At 46.4% G+C, this 22,849-nt stretch overlaps 1 long non-coding RNA gene across 1 annotated transcript in view; it reads right to left on the bottom strand.

Annotated features, from left to right (window-relative positions):
- Nucleotides 1-20,765, bottom strand: part of LOC129381955 (uncharacterized) — a 79,265-nt gene extending 58,500 nt beyond the window's left edge. Inside the window, exon 1 of the long non-coding RNA XR_011890564.1 lies at nt 20,465-20,765. This is a non-coding gene — a long non-coding RNA (uncharacterized lncRNA). The remainder of the gene's footprint in view (nt 1-20,464) is intronic.
- Nucleotides 20,766-22,849: the final 2,084 nt, after the last annotated feature.

The raw sequence follows: 22,849 nt of genomic DNA, 5'->3' as shown, positions 1-22,849 counted from the left end.
CAGTAACTGTCTCTCAGCAGAGGACACCTCAACCGCGCTGCACAGGGGGTAGGGAATGAAAGTAGTGTGAGATGGAAAGCGATGATTGGTGGAGAAGAGAAGAAGACGAAGAGAAGGATTACGTGGACTAACAAGAAAGCTATAAAAGAGCGAGGAAGGGCGAGACGCGAGGGGGAAGAAGAAAGCAGCGGAGACTCGGCGGGTCAGGGACGGTTCGACCGGAAGAGAGCGACGCCGGCTACTGCTCCGGCGTGCTTGTGTTCTACGGCTTTGCACCGCAGACATCCTGCCGTTCCTGAGCCCGTTTCGGGGAGTCCACGGAGGACGCCACCATCTGCCACGGCCAGGGGTGTCTCTACCGCTGTTGCCACTCTTCCGGGTGGTGCCCCAGCGCCAACATCATCGGCCACACCTCCACGGGCGCTTGGACCGGGAGCGTGTACGACGCAGCCGACGACGCTGCCAGCGACGCCAGCCCTAGAACGTCGAACGCCACTCCGACGTCGGCTACGAGACCCACACCACACCTCATCCGCGTCGAACCAGACGTGAGCACGAACGCTAACCACTATCAGTAGAACGCTAGTGTAGTGTTACTGGGTCGTGTGTACTGATAGTCTTTGTATCTTGTGTGTTAGTTTTGTTAGGTTTGTGTGCTGCTGTTCGTGTCGCGTGGGTTGTATTAAATGTGCATCTGTATGGGCACACCTGTCGCCCCGTCCTTTCTTTCGGCCAGAGTGTTCTCCAGAAGAGTTCCGTGACAAGGAGCATCACAGAGGGTCCTTGTCGGCGGTTCCTGAAAGACGGCAATGCCCTCGAGAAGCCGGCATTGAGCCTCCGTAAATTGGAAGCTGTGGGTAGTATCACTTACATTGTTTCAAGTTTATTTGTGTAATGTATGTAACATGTATTACATCGAAATGATTAATTTTCCAGCTGCAACCTCGTCAAGTTGAAGTTGCAGGGTCCATTTTTTTTATTGAAATGAATATTAGGAGAGGTTCGAGCCATTATGGTGGCACCGGCTACTCCTTGTCACTTTGCAAAGGAAACAAATTTGCGTAAAAAGGGAGAATAGCGACACAAAATATGGCACTCAGTAGAACACTGGATGAATAAAAAATGTACAGACGAACAGTAGATGAGCCGCAATGTTCTGTGCAATAGTTCAGTCCGCGTACGCATATATAAAGTAAGATATCTTGAACAGCCAAAACACACAACACATGCAATACACTGCAAGTACAGAACAGAATTATACATATTTGCGTAAAAGTTGCGATCACCACATGAACCAATTACGAACCCCGAAGAACGTTTATGTTACTCATTTCGCGTATTCGGATCATCTGACACTTAATATTTTCCCGAAATGTTGGTGTCCTCTAAATATTTTCCACACCGAGAAGTGCTCTTTTTTAAAGGCCCGCAGTTGGCCACGGGCCAAGTATCTTTATTAGAGTTTATTATCAAATTGTTGAATATCAACAATTTGCACGCAGTACTCTTCGTTGTGGATCGTATTTCGTGCACTCGAGGAGAAGATGATGCACATCTTCGTCTGGATGGCCACAAGAACACTGCGAACTAGAGACACGTTTCATCCTGTACAAGAAGTATTTAGAAAATGCACTACCAAGACGCAGGCGATGTGCCAATGTTTCAAATTTTCTGTTGTCTCTTAGATTATCCGGCATTGACACCAAAATGGTTTAAAATGTATAGTTACGTTTTGGCTCCCCCACAACAGCCTTGTTGGCAATGAAAATAGCGGCAGAGCTGGTGGCCTTTTTATGTGCGGTTCAAAACATGATTAAGGCACATGGCATACATAGACGGTAGATTGCCTTTGTTGCGATTAAGAGTGTGTGCCGTGGTTTGGATGATTAGGGACTCAAGGGCATGTAGAATGATTTCGTTGCTTGCAATGACGCGCGACTTTTCCCAGTACGTGACGTAGTTGTGCAGTGTTCGGGGAGGGCATTTAATGCAACGTTTCGTTTCTGGAAGTCATTCCTGTGCTGTTTAAGGCTTGTTCTGAAATTGCCGGTTTCTCCGACGTAGACATACCAAAAGTTCGCACATGAAATGGTGTACACTACGCCTGTGAACTTGTCGTTTTCGAAAGGGTCTTTCGCATGCGCGAGCTCGTCTCTAAGTTTCCGGTAGGAAAGGTGCGCAGCCTGCACGTCATATGACCGGAGAACGCGTCCAGGGGTCTCACTTACGCCAGGGACATATAGTATCAAGCCCGTTTTTTGGGAGTCCAGGGTGGGTGGGTACTGCGCAAGTAAGCTGGCACCCTGCTGAGTCAATGAAGTACACAGGGAATCCACAGGCTGTCAATAACTGACGCACAAGGGCATTGTCTACAATGCGGTGTTCCCCTGTTGTCCGCACTTCTTTCGCGCGACGAAGAAGAGAACCGGCAACAGACCCGGTTTGCGAAGCAGGGTGCACGGCTGGGTCGTTGAGGTAACGCCCAGTGTGAGCTTCCTTAACACCTTGTATAACAAGTTTGGCCCTTCGCATTGCACAACGCTGTCCAAGAACGGCAGTTGGCTGTCGGGTTCCACTGCTAGGGTAAACATATTTGCTGCTTGCAAATAAGCGTTGTCTACAATGCGGTGTTCCACTGTTGTGCGAACATTTTTCGCCCGACGAAGAAGAGAACCGGCCACAGACCCGGTTTGCGAAGAAAGGGTGCACGGCTGAGTCGTTGAGGTAACGCCCAGTGTGAGGTTCCTTAACACCTTGTATAACAAGTTTGGTCCTTCGCATTGCACAAGGCTGTCCAAGAACGGCAGTTGGCCGTCAGGTTCCACTGGTACAGTGAACTTAATTGCTGCTTGCCTACTGTTTCTGTGAGCTGTGAAGTCAAGGCTCTCTCGTTGCACCTGAAGATGACCTACGGTGTCGGTGTAAATGACTTAATCTTCAGTTAAACCTTGACATCTACGGCTCACCTAAGCAATTTGCAAGCAGCAATTAAGCTTTAAGTTCACCGTAAAGGTGGAATCTGAAGGCCAACGCCTTTCTTGGACACCTTTGTGCAATGCGAAGAGCGAAATATGTTATTCAAGATGTTTAGAAAGCAAGCGTGCACTGCTACACTGCTAAGTACCTCAACTACACACCGGTGCACCCTGCTTCGCAAAAGATGTCTGTTGTCGGCTGTCTTCTTCATCGGTTGAAGACGTGGGCACAAGAACGGACGACCGCACCGCAAACAATCCACTTGTGCGGCTATGCACAATGCACTTGTGCGGTTATTGACGGCTTGTGGATACCCTTAGTACTTCATTGACTCAGTAGGTCGCCAGCTGGCTCACGCAGCACCCACCAACCCTGCCCCCCCCCCCCCCCCAAAAAAAAAAACGGGCTTCGATACCGTACGTCCTCGGCATAAGCGAGACCCTTGCACGCGCTCATCAGTGATATGAGGTGCTGGCTGCGCACGTTCCCTGCCGTAAACTTGAACGCGAGCTCGTGCACGTGAAATACCAGGGCAGCAAGAACAAATCCTGACAGGCTCGCCAATTGTAACGAATTTTAGCGCCTCAGGAATGGACAGCAACACAATTCGAAAACGATAAGCATTTATCCCATGACACGATTACAACCCAGAACAAATGAAGAGCGAAATAAACTCACACAGCATAAATCCTACACACAAAGAAGATTCGCAAAACTAGGTATATACATAAGGAAAATAAACAAGATATTAGCTGTATAATGTTCCTAGTCGGACTAGCCAAGTGACATAGTGCCTAAGAATTGAATGTTCTTGGCGTTAAAGTAGCGAAGTCGGCACGGCTTGGCGAAAGATGGCAGCCTGCGTAGTTCCAACGCGGAGAAAGTGTAGACCTCCGTTGCGAGCGACGAGGTTGTAGCTCTCTTACGAGACTTGCGTGACACCGGACACGGTTAGGACTAGTCGGGCGTTGTGTTGCTGATGTGGTCAGGTGATTGCCTCCGTGGCGCTGGACAGCGGCCGGTTATGGCAGCGTGAGGTTGGATTGGGGTCGCGGAGCACAGCCACGGCGACGTAGTCGGGACTCGGAAACTGGAGCTGTTGGCGGCCAACTTTCGAATGTCCCCTCGTCGGTACGTAGTCGCTAAATATGCTGCTTGTCATCTCCACAGCACAGCTCGAGATGCTACTGCCTTGCTTCTCCTCCATGTCAGCAATGCCCGCGCCTCTGCCTTCCTCCCCTTTTCCTTCATTTTTTTCTCTCTCACACTTCAAGTGCTTCGCACCTCACGTATGCGTTCTCCGTTTCACTGACCGGCGTCGTCGTCTTCTTCACATTATCGCACATGCTCTGGCAGTGACTCATGACAGTATGTAAAAGCGAAAGCATGGTAGTGAATGCACACAGATGTCAGTCAGCACTGTGTTCGTGTTTTTTGTTTTATCTCATCTGTTGGTACTGCTCCTTGCTAAGGTAGTTTGTTAGAATTATTTGAAAACTGTGCGTACAAATCGGAAAAGTGATAGATACATTGGCTTGAATAGAATCAGACTCTGTTGACTTCAATTACACAAACGGCCAGGAGTGTAAGGCTTGAGGTATCCTAGTTTATGGCACTGTAGATATTGGAGGCCGTGGAAGTGGCTAATACTTCTCTGCATCCTTCATTTGATGATTCTCGCAAACAACAATTGTAGCAATGTTCTCAGTATATTGTTCACAGCAATGCCTAATGCCGTTTTAATGTAATGTTTAACATGCTTCCTTTTTCTGCTACTAGTCAACATGTTGTTTCATTGCTTATATTTACGTTTTATTTAGTACTTATTTATCTTTTATCTGCAATATCTGTAGTGACATGAGGATTCATTGTCTTACAGCGACACTGTTAAGGGGAGTTTGACCACCGTTGTAGTCTATATTAAATCTAACTTTTATTTATGTCTTTGCAATAAATGCAATGCGATTTAGGCTTTCACCGTCTTACAGCGACTGTTAAAGGGAGTTACACTGTGCGGTGGCTACAGTAAATTTAAGTGGAGCAGAGATTCAAAACCTCGAGTTTGTCTTGAAACATAATTATCAACAATTACAAAATAAATGTTACCTGCATAAACCTTGTTGAATCGATAACTTGTTTGTACAGTTCTTTAATAAGTAATCCATAACATGCTTCCTTTTTCTGCTACTAGTCAACATGTTGTTTCATTGCTTATATTTACGTTTTATTTAGTACTTATTTATCTTTTATCTGCAATATCTGTAGTGACATGAGGATTCATTGTCTTACAGCGACACTGTTAAGGGGAGTTTGACCACCGTTGTAGTCTATATTAAATCTAACTTTTATTTATGTCTTTGCAATAAATGCAATGCGATTTAGGCTTTCACCGTCTTACAGCGACTGTTAAAGGGAGCTACACTGTGCGGTGGCTACAGTAAATTTAAGTGGAGCAGAGATTCAAAACCTCGAATTTGTCTTGAAACATAATTATCAACAATTACAAAATAAATGTTACCTGCATAAACCTTCTTGGATCGATAACTTGTTTGTACAGTTCTTTAATAAGTAATCCATAATTTTTGTTACTCGCATTTCATTATACTGGCTTCGCGTTAAAAGTCAGCATGGACATTTTATGGATACTGCCGCAAAAGCAGATGCCAAGACCCTACTAGCTTGCGTGGGGGCTGCCACTAAAACAAGCCTTGACGACGCTCAAGACAGCAGCAGTTGCTGTGTGCAAGCAAGGCAGTGAGCCAGCAAATAGATCCATTGTTCTTCTAAAGGGCGTGAGCAATCCCTTATAACAGCGTTGCTGTCAGATTGGCATACTTCTGTGAGAGATATTTTTTTACTTTTCATTCTTCCCGAGATGTTATGGAACGAAGCTTCAAAAAGTTGTCGTTTCAACAAGTCCACATGGTGCTTCACAATCCAGTCCAGCACTGCCCGTTTTTTGCCTTAATTAATCTTCAAAGTGGGCTCAGACGGCGGTTCTAAGGATATGTAAGCCTTTTTGCACCAGGAGCATTGTCCAGGTGGAATATGCGTTGCTTTGCTGCCTACATTGCTTTTTCTTTCGGTGCTATTGCGTTAGGAAATTTAAGCAAGATGTATGCTCGGAGCTAAGGGCTTGATCCGTAGGTTGCGAAGTGTACACTACTGCCTCGAGTCAGTCGCTGCAAGGAATTGTCATGGGGTGCTACTAATAAAGGGCCACGCACTTTCACGCACTCTTAAACACGGGGTGCAATTCAAAACCACTTTACTGTCCCTCATGACTCTACCATGTTTGCCTTTCATTGGTACGGGGAAAAAAGCAAAGGTCAATATTGCTATAGTTAGTCCACTCTGCCAGCTTTTTACTGTAAAAATGACCCGGTTATTGCCTACCAGAACTGCCGTTTTCCTAATCGCTTAGTTTTGAAGTGCAATAAGTGTTTTGGCGTCTTCCCCGTTCTTGCAGCTTGAACACTTGCCCATGTCAATATAAATCAGTAATGATGTCCTCTTTACTCTTTACCTTTCGTAGTACCAGAAAGTCCAGGTTTATCACAGAATGGTCTGTCATTACTGTTATTTCCACAATGACTGTACTGCACCTTGTTTAGGCGCTAGTGGCAGGTTTCCATGTATTATTGTTGTATTTGATAAGGTCTTAGCTGAAACCTGCAGGTGGATAAGTTGCTTTCGATTCGTACTTTGTGGTTTATGCAAATAACACATGGACAAGAAAGGCTAAAAAACCAGTGCTTGGGTCGTGCATTTCTTCTTTGCCTATGTGCTTATGCAATAATTTATTTTCCGCAAAGCACTACTTCGCTTATTTTGTTTGCATGTTCCAGCTTGGAAACCAATATATTGTGTATTTCGTAGTGCGCAAATCAATATTGAGAATTCTGAAATCGGCATACAAGCTGAGTGACGTGAACACATTCTCCCATATCTTCCTGCAATACCGCGATCAATGTATGAAGGAATACTCCTATAATACCCTGCGAAACGTCCCTCAAGGTAAAAGATGTTTTGCCGTAATTCCCTGCGAAAGCTGCGCGATGGATGTAAACATATAGTCACATAGTTCCCTGCAAAAGCTCGTCATAGGATGCCAACATATTGACATGTGTACTTGTTTATCTTTTCCGAGGGACCGCTTGTCACGGCCTAACAAATGTTATCGCACAGAGGAGGACGCGCCTGCATATGTTGGAAGTTCCGGAATGTTTTCGATGGTTCCACCCGCTGTCTGCCACCGAACCTTCTGTAATCTGTTTGCATGTATGCGTGAGGCCATTAGTGTAGAACTTTGTGGAAGACTCGCGGGTCCCAGTTTTACTCTTGATCATTCGACAATTGACGTATCAAAGGCGACGCGCTTGACCAGCTGATCACTTTTTTGACGATCGCCGAGTGGGTTCACCGCTATCGTTATTATTTGAGTGTAGCCTGCTTTTGATGGCACAAGTTTGCCCAATAAAACGCTAGTTTCGTTAATCACAGTTTTGCTGCCTTTTTCACCGTCAATACTACGTGACATTTGGTGTAGGTGCTTTAGGTTCATTTACCGGGTGCGCCCGACAAGCCGTAATCAAAGCCCGGACCGCAAAGACAATACTAACGTCGTACTGCCCCATCGAGCAAGCAGCCGGCTACAGCAGCTACCCGCGGAACATGGACGTCTACCAGAGACGACGAACAAGGTCGTCCAAGAAGATCATCCAGAGACGATCAAAAAGACTGCCCCAATAATTCTGCAGCAGCCCAGGGAGCCACCGGCGTTCCGCGGTTCCACTTTCGAGGACCCGGAAACCTGGCTGGAGAGGGTCACTACGGTTAACAGCTGGAACAGCGACAACAAGCTGCGGTATGTCTATTTCGCAATGGAAGACGCGGCCAGGACGTGGTTAGAGAATCGAAAAGCCATCTTATCGACGCTGTGCCTGTTCCGAACCGCCTTCCTGCAAATATTCACAAGCGTTGGGCGTAAAGAGCGCGCCCAAGCGCTACTAGAAACCAGAGTACAGCTTCCCAATGAGACCATAGAGACCTTCACGAAGTAGATGGGCCGTCTTTTCCGGCACGCCAACCGGGAATTGTCGGAGGAAAAAAAAGACCGCCTCCTGATGCGGGGCGACAAGTAAGAACTTTTCAGTGGACTAATTCGCAACCCACCGAAGACCGTAGCTGAATTTTCTAAAGAGGCATCGAGGATCGTGAAAACTCTGGAAATTCGCACTCGGTAATATTACCGCCAGGTGCTCACGCCGCAGTGCGCAATCCAAGGACGGGGTTCCGACGAGCTTCGAGAGACCATCAGGGCCATTGGGTGCCAAGAACTGCGCAAGGTCCTGCCTTCGTCACATCCTGAAGTGGCCTCGGTTCGCGGACATCGTCAAAGAATAGGTTCAGCGATCACTTGGGGTTACTGAAGTGAAACCACCATCGCCCAAGCTGGAAGCGATAAAGGTCACAAAGGACTCCCTAAAATTTTTTTCCAGCTATTTATCCTCACGGAAACAAATGGTAGTAATGGGTGATTATTATTCTACATACAGCACAGTCACCAGCGGAGTCCCACAAGGTTCAGTGCTCGGGCCTGTGTTATTCTCATTGTACATTAATGACCTCCCTAATGCTCTTCAGAACTCAAACGTTCTAATGTACGCAGATGACACAGCTTTATTATTCACAGGAGACACACTTTCTGCACTGCAAACGCATGTCACGTCCGAGTTATCAAACATTTCTTCATGGTTCTTAGAAAACAAATTGACTTTAAATAGCAATAAGACAAAATATGTAGTTTTTCGATCAAGGAGAACCAATGTTGACACCAGTCAAATAATTATCACGTTAAATAAAAGCCCCATCCAAGAAGTTGATTCGTTTAAATATCTGGGCGTCATATTTGATCAGCATATGCATTGGGAAGCACATATTCATAGTGTATGCAAGAAGGTCGCATATGGTTGTTACTCCCTAATTAAAGCGAAGCAATACTTCCCCCACGATGTACTCAAATCCCTTTACTATGCGTTTTGCCATAGCCATATTAGTTATTGTTTAGAATCATGGGGCGTGACTTACATGACATACTTACAACCTTTACAAAAAAATTACCGACGATTACGTTGCTTCCTAATGCGAAATTTGAGCGCAGCAAATAAGCTGTTTCACCTTTTCGATAGATTGAGGCAAAGAAATCGAGCAACACATGTATGCGCTATCACAGAATTTTTTTGTTTATTTTTCACACGTATTCCTTTAACAAAGACTCCACTAACAGTTCTTGACAGTCATGAAGGAAGCTTTGTGGTCGGAGAAATAGACTGATATACGTTCGACTTGGTACACCAATGCTTGATTCTCAAAGACGAGATCTATAAAAGCGCCTCGCGAGGTTGTCACAGCCGTGGGACGCGTTACGAGCGAGAGGAACGGGATGTTCTCCCGCATAAGTGTTAGGAAATTGCTGTTTGTCTTTATGTCAACATTAAAGTCCCCCACTACTAACATCGGTGTGGATCGATGGACGGTTAATGCGAGTTGCAGGAAGTGCACGACGTCCCACCGATCTGGCTCTCTGATTGCCACCGCACAGGGGTTGCATTGGAGGAGGAGCGAAGAAAGGAATTAAGTTCGAGCCGGCGCTTTGACAACCGGAGACTCGCAGGAAGAGGGGGGGAGGGGGGCGGCGTGTACACCCAGCGGCAAACGATGGGGGCAGAAGCGCGCGCAGCAAGCGGACAACACGATAAAGGGAGGAGGGAAGAGATAGCAGCGACTGACTGATGCCGCTGACGCCGATAGTGAGTCAACCCCAGCTGCGGAGTTGGTTTCAGGGACAACGCCGCCGATGCCGACACAAACAATAGGATACCCTCGCTTCCGCAGCGCTAAGAACCAGGTCTAGCCGTGGGAAGGTGGTCACGTATTCGTCGACGTGCCGGGGCCTACGTGAAATAACCGGCGCGTCGGCAACTGAAGAGCACCCTATCCGCCACACAAGAACAGGGGGGGGGGGACCCTTTCCTCCTCTTTCTGCATGGCGGCGACGGTGTTCTATGCAGTCACGTTATCTTGACTCTCTAGCGGCGTCATGGGCATCCAGCGGTATCAGTCGGTCGCTGCTAGCGCTGGGGGGATGAAAGGGGGGCGGAGCTGGTTACGAGGCCGACGACAACGCCGACGATGACGCGAAACCCAGGAAAGGACGCCAAAGAGCTGCGCTCTAAAACTACAGAAAAGGGCCCTGAAAATAATTTGCCCTTCAAATTATGCCAGTGATACATGTAATGATGTTTTCCAAACACAACATGTGTTATCCGTTAATGCACTATGTAATCAAAAGATCTCAATTTCAGTTAATAATATTTTATGCACTAACTTTCCTATTCCTCGAAACGTCTTTTCATTTCCAGCTCGCAGTACAACACATGCTTTAAAAGGTAACCTCAACTTACCAAAGTGTTACAATGTATACGGTGAAAGGTTAATTGAATTCATTGGCGCAAAAATCTGGAATATTTTACCCCTAGAAGTTAAAACCGCACGCAATTTCAAGCAATGTAGCAAATTCTTTTTTCTTGATATCCAGAATCTCTAACTTACATTAATTATGTACAACTATTTTCAAAATGTTTCTTGTCTGTATAACTCATGACATGTTCCGGAATACTGTGCTGTTCAAAACTGCGCCTGACCTGTCTTTTGTAAATTGTCACTGGACCGGAAACTAGCCTTCCCTGGCTATCGGTCCAGATATCTGTATAACCATGATTATGTAAAGACAAATAAAGCACTTGCACTTGTAAAAAAAAAAAAAAAAAACATACGCCGCCGTCGCCCACCCACATCCCGCGCCAGGGCCCTGTAGCGCCGCAATTCCGTCGTCCACCGCCGCCGCCGCCAGCACGCCCACCTGTCGCCAAGCTCAGCTACTCGAGGAAGACATATTTGGCGGGCTCTGGACCAGCGCCCGCACTGCTACCACTGCGGGGAAGCCGGGCGTGTCTACCGCCGATGCCCATACCGCAAAATGGGACTACGAGGGTTCGCAGTCAATGCTCCGCGGCCGCAGCACGGTGAACGCCCTCGAGATATGGCCGACTACCTCAGCACCACTTAGTGGAGCCCACGACGACCGTCCCGTTTGCCGTCACCCGTCCGCTACTTGACCCCGCAACACCGACCATACACTGGCCCCGGGCCGGTCTGCAATCCCACATCAGGAAAACTAAAAGCAGCAACCTATGGAGGTGCGGTTGCCGTTCGTCGAACTGACGAAGGTTCTCCGCCGCCGATGAAGACGCCGAAGAGACTATCTCGACGACATAACAACGACACGCGGCCATACCGACGAAGTCTGGAAGCGAAGAATACGCCGACTAAAGACGACCTGACGACGCCACGTACCAGCCACAGGTCAACGCGACGCTGCCGTGATCCAGCGCCAAGGCCTAACCTTAACGCAAGACAAAGAGCCACCGACGTCGAGTATGGGCGACGCGAATAGTGTAGAGCTTTGTGGAAGACACGTGGGTGCCAGCAATTACCCTGGAACATCCGATTACTGATGTATAAAAGCCGACTCGCTTGACCCGCTCATCAGATTTTCGACGATCGCCGAGTGTGTTTGCCGCTATCGTTGTTCTTTGAGTGTAGCCTGCTTTTGAGGGCACAGGTTCTCCCAATAAAATGCTAGTTTGGTTAATCACAGTTTTGCTGTCTTCTTCATCGTCACTACTACGTCACAATACACCCCCATAGTTCTCTGCAAAAGCTCCTCGATTCATGTACGCATATGCTCCCATAATTCCCTGCACAAGCTCTTTGATGGAGGTATACATATACTCCCATAGTTCCCTGCAAAAGCTCATCGATGGATGTAAACATATAATCCCATCGTTCCCTGCAAACGTTCACCGATGCATGCAATCGTATACTACCATAAGTCCATCCGAACCCTACGTTCAGTAGGGGAGTAAAATTTTTGCTCCTTCTAACCGGTGTATATTAACCTCCCATCGGGTTATGCGCTAGAGGAGAAGTCATTTACTCCCCTCTAGGATCATTTTTGCTCACAGTGTAGAGTCGCGTGAAGCGTTTCTACACTCACAGCGCACATGTGCGAGTATCGCCAAGCGAGGGGCACGCGTCGTCGGTGTAGGCGTCCGGGTAGTTATGTGCAACATGCTGGTGTGGAGATAGCTATGCGTCTGTAACAAGGCTAGCGTTAGCGCCTGTTCCTGTTTAGTTTGTGGTATTGTCCCGTGAAGGCATTGGTCTGTCGGTTCGGGAAAGCCCTGCCGGTGCTCTTTCCTTTCTTATAGTGTATTAATTGATACATTGTGTTACAGACAAAGCCCTTGTTGCTTTTTTTATTCAAGTTGACTTCAAATACTTCACGTTCCTACAGTTACTCATTCCTAAATGAATAATAATGCGAAAACATTATACGCCCAATTAGCATCGAAACCCGGCGTCAGCTTAGGCCTTTCTGTTGAACCGAAACAGTGGTCACGAAAATTTACAGATTGGTTGAGAGGGTGATGACGTCATCAAGGTCACGCGTCCCATGATCTACTAATCAGAGGAGGGCTGAATTTTAAATCGCTATTTGTCGAGCGGGTGATGACGTCATGTTAGTCACATGATCCCAATGGCCAGTCTTAGGATGGCGTCAAATATTGAGTTGCAATTTTCAAAAGGGTGATCATGCCATTTTATTCATGCGATCCAGAATGGGCCAATCACGGGACGGCACGAAATTTGAAATTGCCATTTATCGAGAGGGCAGAGATTTATTCATAGTCACATTACCCCTACTTGGTCAATCACAAGATGGCGCCGCATTTGAAATCACAATTGGTCGAGACCGTGATGACGTCATTACGGTAACGTGATCCCCAACGGACCAATGAGAAGACAGCGCCAAATTTGGAATTATGATTGGTCGATAGGGCGATGACTTCTTCAATCACTTGACCCACAATTGACCAATCAGACGATGGTGGCATATTTCAATTTTGGCATTGTATGACAGTGGTGACGTAATTAAGGTCACGTGACCCTCAACAGACCACTCAGAAGGTAGCGCAATATTCTCAATTGCCATTGGTCGAGGGTGATGTCATCAAGGTCACGTGACCTGAAGGATATATCAGGGGGCGGCAACGAAATCGAAATTACTATTACTAAGTTACTAGATGATATCATTAACGTGACGTGATCTCAGCGGACCGGACCAATCAGAGGACAGTGCCATACTTGAAATGGCAAAATACCCCGAAAATCTGGCAGGAGGCCCACCTCTACGGTTCACTTGATGGTACCAAATACAGCGGTGGACGGGCGGGTTGCGTGTTCGCCAGATAAGCTGCCAGAGCTGTGACGTGAGGCTCAATGATTGCTCTAGAGCTCCCGTAATAATGTGAGGACTCTGCACAAGTTATCACTCTTCCACGATCTGCATAGTTACCAAACCATGAGCTAAACAGCAATCAAAGAGGGCGAAATTGGGAGCGCCCCAAAAGGAACCGCTAGAGGAAACGACGAATGTTTCAAACAGCAGGTCTATGTGCGACATAGCCTCCCGACGAATTATATGCGTGGCATTGAGGATTGATGCAAGTAATGAGGAATCAGAATTTAGTGAGGCATGTGTGTGGAAGATTATCAAATGAAAATTTGTATACGAGAACGAGTGAAGGAAGACAGTATGTTATCGCATCTTCTCCGCATCGATCTGATTGATCGCCCTTACATTTTTTTTTCACACTAGAAACAGTGCCGCGCTGGTTCGTCATCATCATCATCAGCCTGGTTACACCCACTGCAGGCCAAAGGCCTCTACCATACTTCTCCAACAACCCCGGCCATGTACTAATTGTGGCCATGTCGTCCCTGCAAACTTCCTAATCTCATCCGCCCACCTAACTTTCTGCCGCCCCCTGCCATGCTTCCCTTCCCTTGAAACTCGTTGCGTCGTCCTCATTTTAGTAGAACCCTTTACGTAAGCCTCCAGGTTTCTGCCCCGTAGGTGAGTACTGGTAAGACACAGCTATTATACACTTTTTTCTCGAGGAATAATGGCAACCTGCTGTTCATGATCTGAGAATGCATGCCAAACGCACCCCAGCCCATTCTTGTTCTTCTGATTACTTCCGTCTCATGATCCGGATCCACCGTCACTACCTGCCATAAGTAGATGTATTCCCTTACAACTTCCAGTGCCTGGCTACCTATTGTAAATTGCTGTTCTCTTCCGAGCCTACAATGATAGAAATTATTCCTAACAGAACGCAAAACAATAGCATCTTTATACTGAACATATACAGTAACCCATCCAAAAGACGGCAGCGTTTTCTTTCCCTGCTCAAAAAGGCACTCGAGCTCGCCGGCCTGAACCCGCTAATAGTGGGTGGGGACTTCAACGCGCCGTGCCATGCCTGGGGATACGGCCACACTACAACCAAGGGCAAACAGTTATGGCAGGACTCGCAAGACTCGGGATACACGCTCATCCCAGATTCGAGCGCCCCAACGCGTATGGGCAATTCGATTGCAAGAGATACCACACCGGACTTAACAATGATCAAAAACAACGAGATGGCTACCTGGAGAAACACCCTAGAAGACCTAGGTAGCGAGTAGATGATCATCGAGATCACGATCCCCCGAGCGGGAACCACCCTCCCAGTCAAAAGCTTCAAATGGACAGACTGGGACAAGTTCCGCAAGCACCGGGATATCAGGCAAGACGACGAGCCAATCGGCGATATTGACAGATGGATCGCGGACCTGACCAAGGATGTCGGGGAGCCCACGCAAACCGTCACTTCCGATTTCCTGACGGAGAAGATGGACAGTCGCCTCGCCCACCTCTGGGAAGCCAGGAAATCCATACAAACCCGATGGCAAGGCCAGCGGCTCAATTGAAAGCTGAGAAAAGAAGATAGCCGACTTAAGCAAACAAATCGACGAGCACTGCAAAGCCTTGAGCAAGCAATAGTAGGACGAAGTCTGCAACGCCGCGGATGGCGAACTCCACAACGGAAGTACGTGGCGACTGTTGAGGCACCTGCTGGGCGAACCCTAATGCAAATCCAAGCAAAGAGCCGACATGCAGAGTCTTCTGCACAAAGAAAAAGGGGCGGCGAGCGAGAAGCAAATCGTCATGAAACTCTGCGACAAGTACCTCCCGCAACGACAGACGGTCGAGCACGGCCGGTACACTGGCAGTCCTAGTCCCAAGTTAGATGAAGACTTCAGTGAGGCGGACATCAGAACGGCACTTCAAGGACTCAACGGCAAGTCAGCCCCATGACCGGACAGGGTTAACAAAAAAAAAAACGCTCAAAAACCTGGACGACAAATCTGTCACCAAACTCACGGGCTATATGAACAAGTGCTGGAGAGAAGGCCGCATCCCGGAGCAGTGGAAGAGGTCCAAGGTTATCCTCTTACCCAAGCACGGAAAACCGTTGAGTTAGGAGCCCCTACGCCCAATCTCTCTCACGTCGTGCGTGGTGAAGGTCTTGGAACACGCCTTACTGAACCGTATCAACAGCTATCTAGAAGAGACGGAAGCCTACCCCCACACCATGATAGGCTTCCGATCCCGCCTGTCCACGCAGGACGTCATGTTACAACTAAAGAACCAGATCCTTGACGACAAGACAAGAAACACCAGAGCCATCCTAGGACTAGACCTGGAGAAAGCACTCGACAGCGTCGCTCACGAGTCGATCCTTAAACATGTGTCTAATCTGAACCTGGGGGAAAGGGCCTACAGCTACGTGAGGGACTTTGTGAACGATCGCAAAGCCAGCCTGACGGTTGGCGACCTCGAGTCCGGAGAACGAACACAGGAAAGTGCAGGCACCCCCCAGGGCTCAGTTATATATCCGCTCCTCTTCAACTTAGGCGTGCTGGGTCTCCCCAGCAAACTACGGGAAATCGAAGGAATCCACCACGCTATATACGCAGACGATATAACGATTTGGGCGGACCGTGGCAGTGACGGGCAAATTGAACACGCACTACAAATTGCCATTCACAAAGTCGAAGAGTACCTCCAAGGAACGGGCCGCAAATGCTCCCCGAGCAAGTCCGAACTACACGTTTACCGGCCCACGCGCAGAGGCATGTCACCAAAGAGCTATACAGGACCCCGCGAGTATGAGGAAATCGGCCTGTACACGCAAGACGGAAACGCAATCCCCAAAGTAAACAAGATCAAAATCCTCGGAATGATCACTGAGCCCAACGGAACAAACGGCGAAACCGTGAGGAAGTAAAGTAAAGTAAGTAAATTTATTTTCCAGGTTCAACTGGAGGGTTTTCTGGCAAAAAGCTGCATGAGCAGCTTGACTATGTCCAGAAAACCCCTACAAGCAGTAGCACACGAGTGGTACAGAAATCTGACACACATACAATAGTTACAGTCAATAAAGAGAAAGCATTCACCAGTTATACATACAGAGTGTAACAATCCATTGCAAGAAAAATAAAATTAAACAATAAAATCGAAAATAGAGACGCTCAAATGGTCATACAAATGTTCAGAGTAAAACAGGAATAATCAAGCAAAACATAAATGACATAAAATCACATTTCAACAAAATATTTCCGTAGTTCAGCTTTAGTATATCCTATTGTGTGTTTATATGTGTTTAGAACATGGGACAAGTTGTAAGACAACATTTGTAATTTATAGTTAGTACGAAAACGTGGTATATTCCAAGTATTAATAGTTCTTGTGTGTATGTTAGCATGACGCATGTACAAAGATGCCAGAGTCGAATAAAAATCGGCAATGGATGCCGTCGAAAAATAAATTTTTTGTAACAACTTAAAATGATACAAATGGTTGACCCGGACAATGTTATGTGTTTCAAAAGCATACTTAGAGGTAGTTGTATTATCAATATTGGCGATTATTCGAACAATTTTCTTCTGCAGTACGAGAATCTTATTTATGTTAGTTTTGGTCATTGTGGCCCATACTAAATTGCAGTAGTTAAGGTGAGAAAAGAAAAGTGCGTAGTAAACTTGTAATTTACATGTTAAAGGTAAAGTTTCACGACATCGCGATAGAACCCCGCAGACGGAAGAGAGTTTCTTGCAGACAAAATCAGTGTGGGCATCCCAGTTTAAATAGCAGGAAAAATGTACTCCAAGTATTTTGTGCACTTCAACTATTTCTATCTGGTGATCTGCTAAGTGAAGCGTGCAATGCGGTACTATCGGTTTGTTTCTTGCGCGAAATATTATAGCCTTGGATTTTGTAGGATTAATTCTTAATTTATTCATCCTTGACCACTTAGACAATTTCATCAGTAGGTCATTACATTTCACCATTAAATCATTAAGGTTAGGGCCTGAAAGAAGCAGTGTGCTATCATCCGCGTATATTACAAAATCAATGGAAGGATCTATGCTTACAATATCATTTATGTACGTATTGAACAAAAGGGGTCCCAATATGCTCCCTTGTGGGACACCACAATTGATAGGCAAAAGAGATGAAAGTTCGTTATCTAAAGACACCGACTGGCTTCTGTTTTGGAGATATCCTTCAAGCAATGTGAGTGGTCTACCACGGATTCCGTACATTTTAAGTTTGTTAACAAGAATCGTGTGATTTAAGCAGCCAAAAGCTTTACTAAAATCAAGGAAAAGGCCCACCGTATACAAGTTCTTATTAATATTGTTCAAAATTATTTCATTCATTGTTAATAACGCTGTTTCTGTAGATTTACCAGTTCTGAAACCAAATTGTGACTCAGATATTACTTTATGTTTGTCAAAAAACTTAGTTATTCTTGAAGAAATGACTTTTTCCAGACCTTTGGAAAACACAGGGAGTACTGAAATCGGTCTATAATTTGTTGGTACGTTTTGGTCGCCCCCTTTAAAAATGACTGATACTTTTGCAGTTTTCATTGCGTTAGGAAAAACCCCGCACTCAAATGCAAGATTGTAGATGTGTGAAATCAAGGGACAAATTATGGGTAGCACATATTTCAATGGTTTCATCTGCATATTGTTGATATCTAAGGCTTTACTGTTACTAATTCCCATGTACACGTTATAAACTTCATTTGCATCAGTAGGCTCGAAAAATATAGTGTCACTAAGCTGACTAGGATAAGTGGTAATTGTAATGTCGCTAAGGTCTTGAGATGAAACGTTATTAAGAAAATGCTTGTTAAAGTATTCTGCAAGTGCCCTCCCTTTTATTTTGTTGCCATTTACTAGCATAGATTTTGTGACAGAGTTATTCGCACGGCGACCTAGGACATCGTTTAAAACTTTCCAGGCAATATCTGGTCTCCTTGAACTGACCTTACAAAAGAGCTCCTGATAATATGATGTCTTCGCTTTCCGTAGCTCACAGTTTAATCGGTTTCTGAATTTTTTAAAGTGAAGGAGTGTATCCCCTGCACGTGTTCGAAGGAACGTTTGATAGAGACGATTTTTGTCCTTTATCATTTTGAAAAGTTCTCTTGTTACCCATGGTTTTCTTATCTTTTTTGTATTTTTCTTGTACGTTTCGAGTGGAAAGTGCTTGGAATAGAAACGAAGGAAATGGTGAAAAAAAAGGTCGTACGCGTCATTGACATCACTTTTCTGCAGCACACAGGACCAGTCGAAGTTCATAATGTCGTGCTTAAAGGCTTCCAAAGAGGCATCAGTTATGCGCTGCACAGTAACAGATTCTTTAACAGTATTTCGCTTAGCATGCTCATGCCGAAAAACGACGAATACCGGACAGTGATCGCTCACATCAGAAGCGATTGTACCAGCAGAGAGCACACTCGTTTCAATGTTCGTGATTATTAGATCTAGTGCCGACGCAGTAGCGCATGTGACACGTGTTGCTGTTTCTATTAAGTTGACAAAACCACAGGAGAGAATCTTCGTGTTGAAATCGTGTACAGTAGCATTATGGTCTAGAATATTAATATTAAAATCACCGCTGCACAAAAACGAACATTTGTTTAGTGACGCATATTCTAGAATTTGGTCAAAATAATCCGTAAAATGTTTCATGTTACCATTTGGGGGGCGGTATACCACTGAAATGATTTGATTTCGATTTTGTATTGTTAGAACTTCATAATCATCGGTAACGTCACTAAGGTTAGGCAGAATGTGGCACGGTTTGCACGCGAGAGTATAGATAGCAACACCGCCACCGCGTTTGTTAGATCTGTTAAGGAAAAACATTTCGTAACCAGGCAGCTGTAGCATCTTGCTATCAGATTGATACCACGTTTCGGTGATCATAAAAACCGTGAATTCGAAAGAGAATTGTTTTAGAAGTAGAACGATTTCTTCTTGCTTGTTGCCTACCGAGCGGGCGTTAATGTGCAAAGCGGTTTCACACTTTGGGTCTATTAGCTTCACTTGTTGTGGTAGGGCTAATTCGTGATAAGTCATTTTTGTTTGTTTTGTGATCAAAGAGCAGAACGACGACAGATTTCAATTGCCAGGTGAGCTATGATCATCACCTATTACTGGCTCTGCACGACTGCTTTCCAGCGAGAAGAGCTTGACAAGGTCTCTCTCGCTGGCTATCGGCACAACCGCTGAGCCATCGGATTGTCTCATGAAAATCTTTCCATTCTGTGACCACACAGACTTCCAGTGATGCTCATACTTTTTTTTAACAGCGAAAGCAAGCAGTTTCTTTTGTGCCGGGCAGAGGTACTCATTGACGTATACAGGTTCAGAATTTTCCAGTCCAATGTCAGCGTTTTTCAGTCTCATCTTCTTGGCTTTCTGCAGGACAGTATCACGTTTGGCTCGAGACCGGAACTGAACTATAATATTTGACTTATCTGCTTTTCGTGTTGGTACCCGATGACAGGATTCAATGTCACATTCTTGAATTGACTCACTGATTGCATTTCCTATCTTTGAGACTATGTCAACCATAGATTCGCTGTCACTTTTGACGACTCCTTGTATTTCAAGGTTCGCCCTTCTTGAATATTGCTCGGACAGAACAAGTCGCTTGTCCAAATCGAGCACCTTTCTTTCCAGACTGGTATGTATTGATTGAAGCGTCTCATTTTCAGCAGCAAGGTTGTTACTCTTAGCGATTTCAACGTTTAGTTTTCCCTCAAGCTCTTTAATTGAGTCATGTGCAAACTCGAGGCTTTTAACTAAGCCTTGCTTTTCACTCTTTAGTTCTCGAATTTCATTTCGCATTTCCCGCTCTATCCTTTCATGAAATAGCTTGATTTCAGCTTTGGTTTCTTCTTTGAACTTTGCGAAATCAGCTTTGAAATCCTCTTTCATTTTTGCCACTTCCTTGCCAGTCATTTTAGAACTTGTGTCCCCTCCCCCTACAGCCAAAGAAAACACAATCAATAAGTTGGCGAACAAAATAACAAAAGTTGGCGAAACACTTGGCAGCAGCGACAAGCGACTAATAGCAATGCGAATAATGAAATGGGTTCTTTGCACTAACCTGCGATGAAGGCAAGACGAGATTAGGGTGCTTCCGACGCGCTCGTCGCTACTGCCAAATGCCGCAAAAGTCGACGAAGGTGCCTCTTTTGTAAGTGTGAAGGTCACGTGGGAGCGAAAGTAGCAGGTCACTGCGCAGCCGACGGTGGCGCCTTCCCGAACCAGGTGGGTCCAGCGTAGTCCGTGTTTTCACAGCGGCAGGCTACAGATGAATCAAGGCTGGCGCCCAGTGCGGCTGCGTGGGTGTTCCCTGCGATGAAGGCAAGACGAGATTAGGGTGCTTCCGACGCGCTCGTCGCTACTGCCAAATCTCATAGCGCCACGAGACTCATAAAAAGAATAACCAATAGACACGCGGGCATGAAGGAAGAAAACGTCATTCGACTGATCCACCGATTCGTTGTCAGCAACATCGCCTACGTAGCCGCCTACCACAACTGGTACGTCGCGGAAAAGAACAAGATCAACACGCTCATAAGGAAAACGTACAAGGCAGCCCTGGGCCTCCCGGAATCGACGAGAAACGAGCTGCTGGCTCAGCTGGGCATATACAACACCCTAGAAGAAATAGCCGAAGCACAACGCATCTCGCAGCTCGCGCGCCTGTCGACCACCACGACGGGAAGGTGCATTATGAACACGCTCGGCATAACTTAACACAACCAGCACGGCCAGCAAATGCAAATCCCCTACAAAATCAGAGAGAACATTAGAGTGGCAACCATCCCAAGAAACGTGCACCCCGATTACAACCGAGGTAGAAGAAAGGCAAGAGCCGAGGCTCTGCTCCGTTCATTCGGCAGGGAGAGAAACGCGCGCTTTGTCGACGCAGCCGAATATGTGAACGGCCAAAAATACACCGCCGTAGTCACAGACACAGAATCAAAAATCAGAACCACATGCAGTGTGTACATCAAACACTCGGAAATAGCGGAGGAAGTAGGGATGGCGCTGGCCCTCACAGAACAGGAATGCGAAGTCGGACTAAGTGACTCGCAAGCGGCAGTAAAGAATTATGCCAAAGGTGGAATTTCCAAAGAAGCCCTGTCCATTCTGGCCAGAGCGGGCAGATCCAAAACCGCGAGCTCGAGGATCATATGGTTCCTCGCGCACGTCACCACGGAAGGCGACGCGCTCCCGAACCTAAACGAGACAGCGCACCGGACGGCGCGAGACATGACCCGCCGCGCCGAACAGGGCAACGCCTCTCGTACGAAAGCGAACGCATCTCAAGCAGAACGGGACAGGCTCACCAGATACAACGACATAACCAGTGCATATTTGAACGCCAGAAGGATATACCCACCGCCGAGTCCCAAAGTGAACAGAGGGCAGGCCGTCGCCTGGCGACAACTCCAGATGAACACCTTCCCTAATCCATTCCGTCTGAAACTTATCTTCACAGATAAGCATCAGGACGACACGGGCAAATTGTGCCAGGAAGGACCAGCCACACTCAAACACATGCTGTGGGAGTGCAATGTAGTTATAGGAGGGATGGCAGTTACTCCGGAGACCCTGTCGTCGAGGTGGGCCGCCGCCCTGTGCAGCTAAGACCTCGGATTCCAGACGTGGGCAGTCCAGCAAGCCCGTGAGGCGGCGTTGAGGCAGGGCCTTGACGTTCCCCCGTGGGGAGACCTGAGCCCGGGTCGCATTAAACCTTGCCGGACGTACAAGAAAGTTCCGTCCGTCCGTCCGTCCGTCCATCCGTCCATCCATCTATCCATCTATCCATCTATCCATCTATCCATCTATCCATCTATCTATCTATCTATCTATCTATCTATCTATCTATCTATCTATCTATCTATCTATCTTCCGAGACTGTTAAACATTACTTTAGTTTTCAGCAGATTAATTTTAGACCCACTCTTCTGTTTTTCCTCTCCAGGTCAGTGAGCATGGATTGCAATTGGTCCCTTGAGTTACTAAGCAAGGCAATATCATCAGCGAATCGCAAGTTATTAAGATATTCTCCATTAACGTTTATCCCCAATTCTTCCCAATCCAGGTCTCTGAATACCTCCTGTAAACGCGCTGTGAATAGCATTGGAGAGATCGTATCTCCCTGCCTGACGCCTTTCTTTATTGCGATTTTGTTCCTTTCTTTATGGAGGACTACGGTGGCTGTGGAGCCGCTATAGATATGTTTCAGTATTTTTACATACGGCTCGTCTACATCCTGATTCCGTGATGCCTCCATGAATTCTGAGATTTCGACAGAATCAAACGCTTTCTCGTAATCAATGAAAGCTATATATAAGGGTTGGTTACATTCCGCACATTTCTCTATGATCTGTTTGATTCGCTGGTTCGTAGTACAGTCTTTTCTCACAAAAATTCAAGATCTAGCTTTTGGATAAGAGGACATACGCTTCTACGGCTC

This window comes from Dermacentor andersoni, chromosome 10, assembly GCF_023375885.2.
Source record: "Dermacentor andersoni chromosome 10, qqDerAnde1_hic_scaffold, whole genome shotgun sequence".
In the NCBI taxonomy this organism is placed as follows: domain Eukaryota; kingdom Metazoa; phylum Arthropoda; class Arachnida; order Ixodida; family Ixodidae; genus Dermacentor; species Dermacentor andersoni.
Note: the sequence above shows the minus strand (reverse complement) of the source record. Positions and strands in the feature narration are given on the sequence as shown.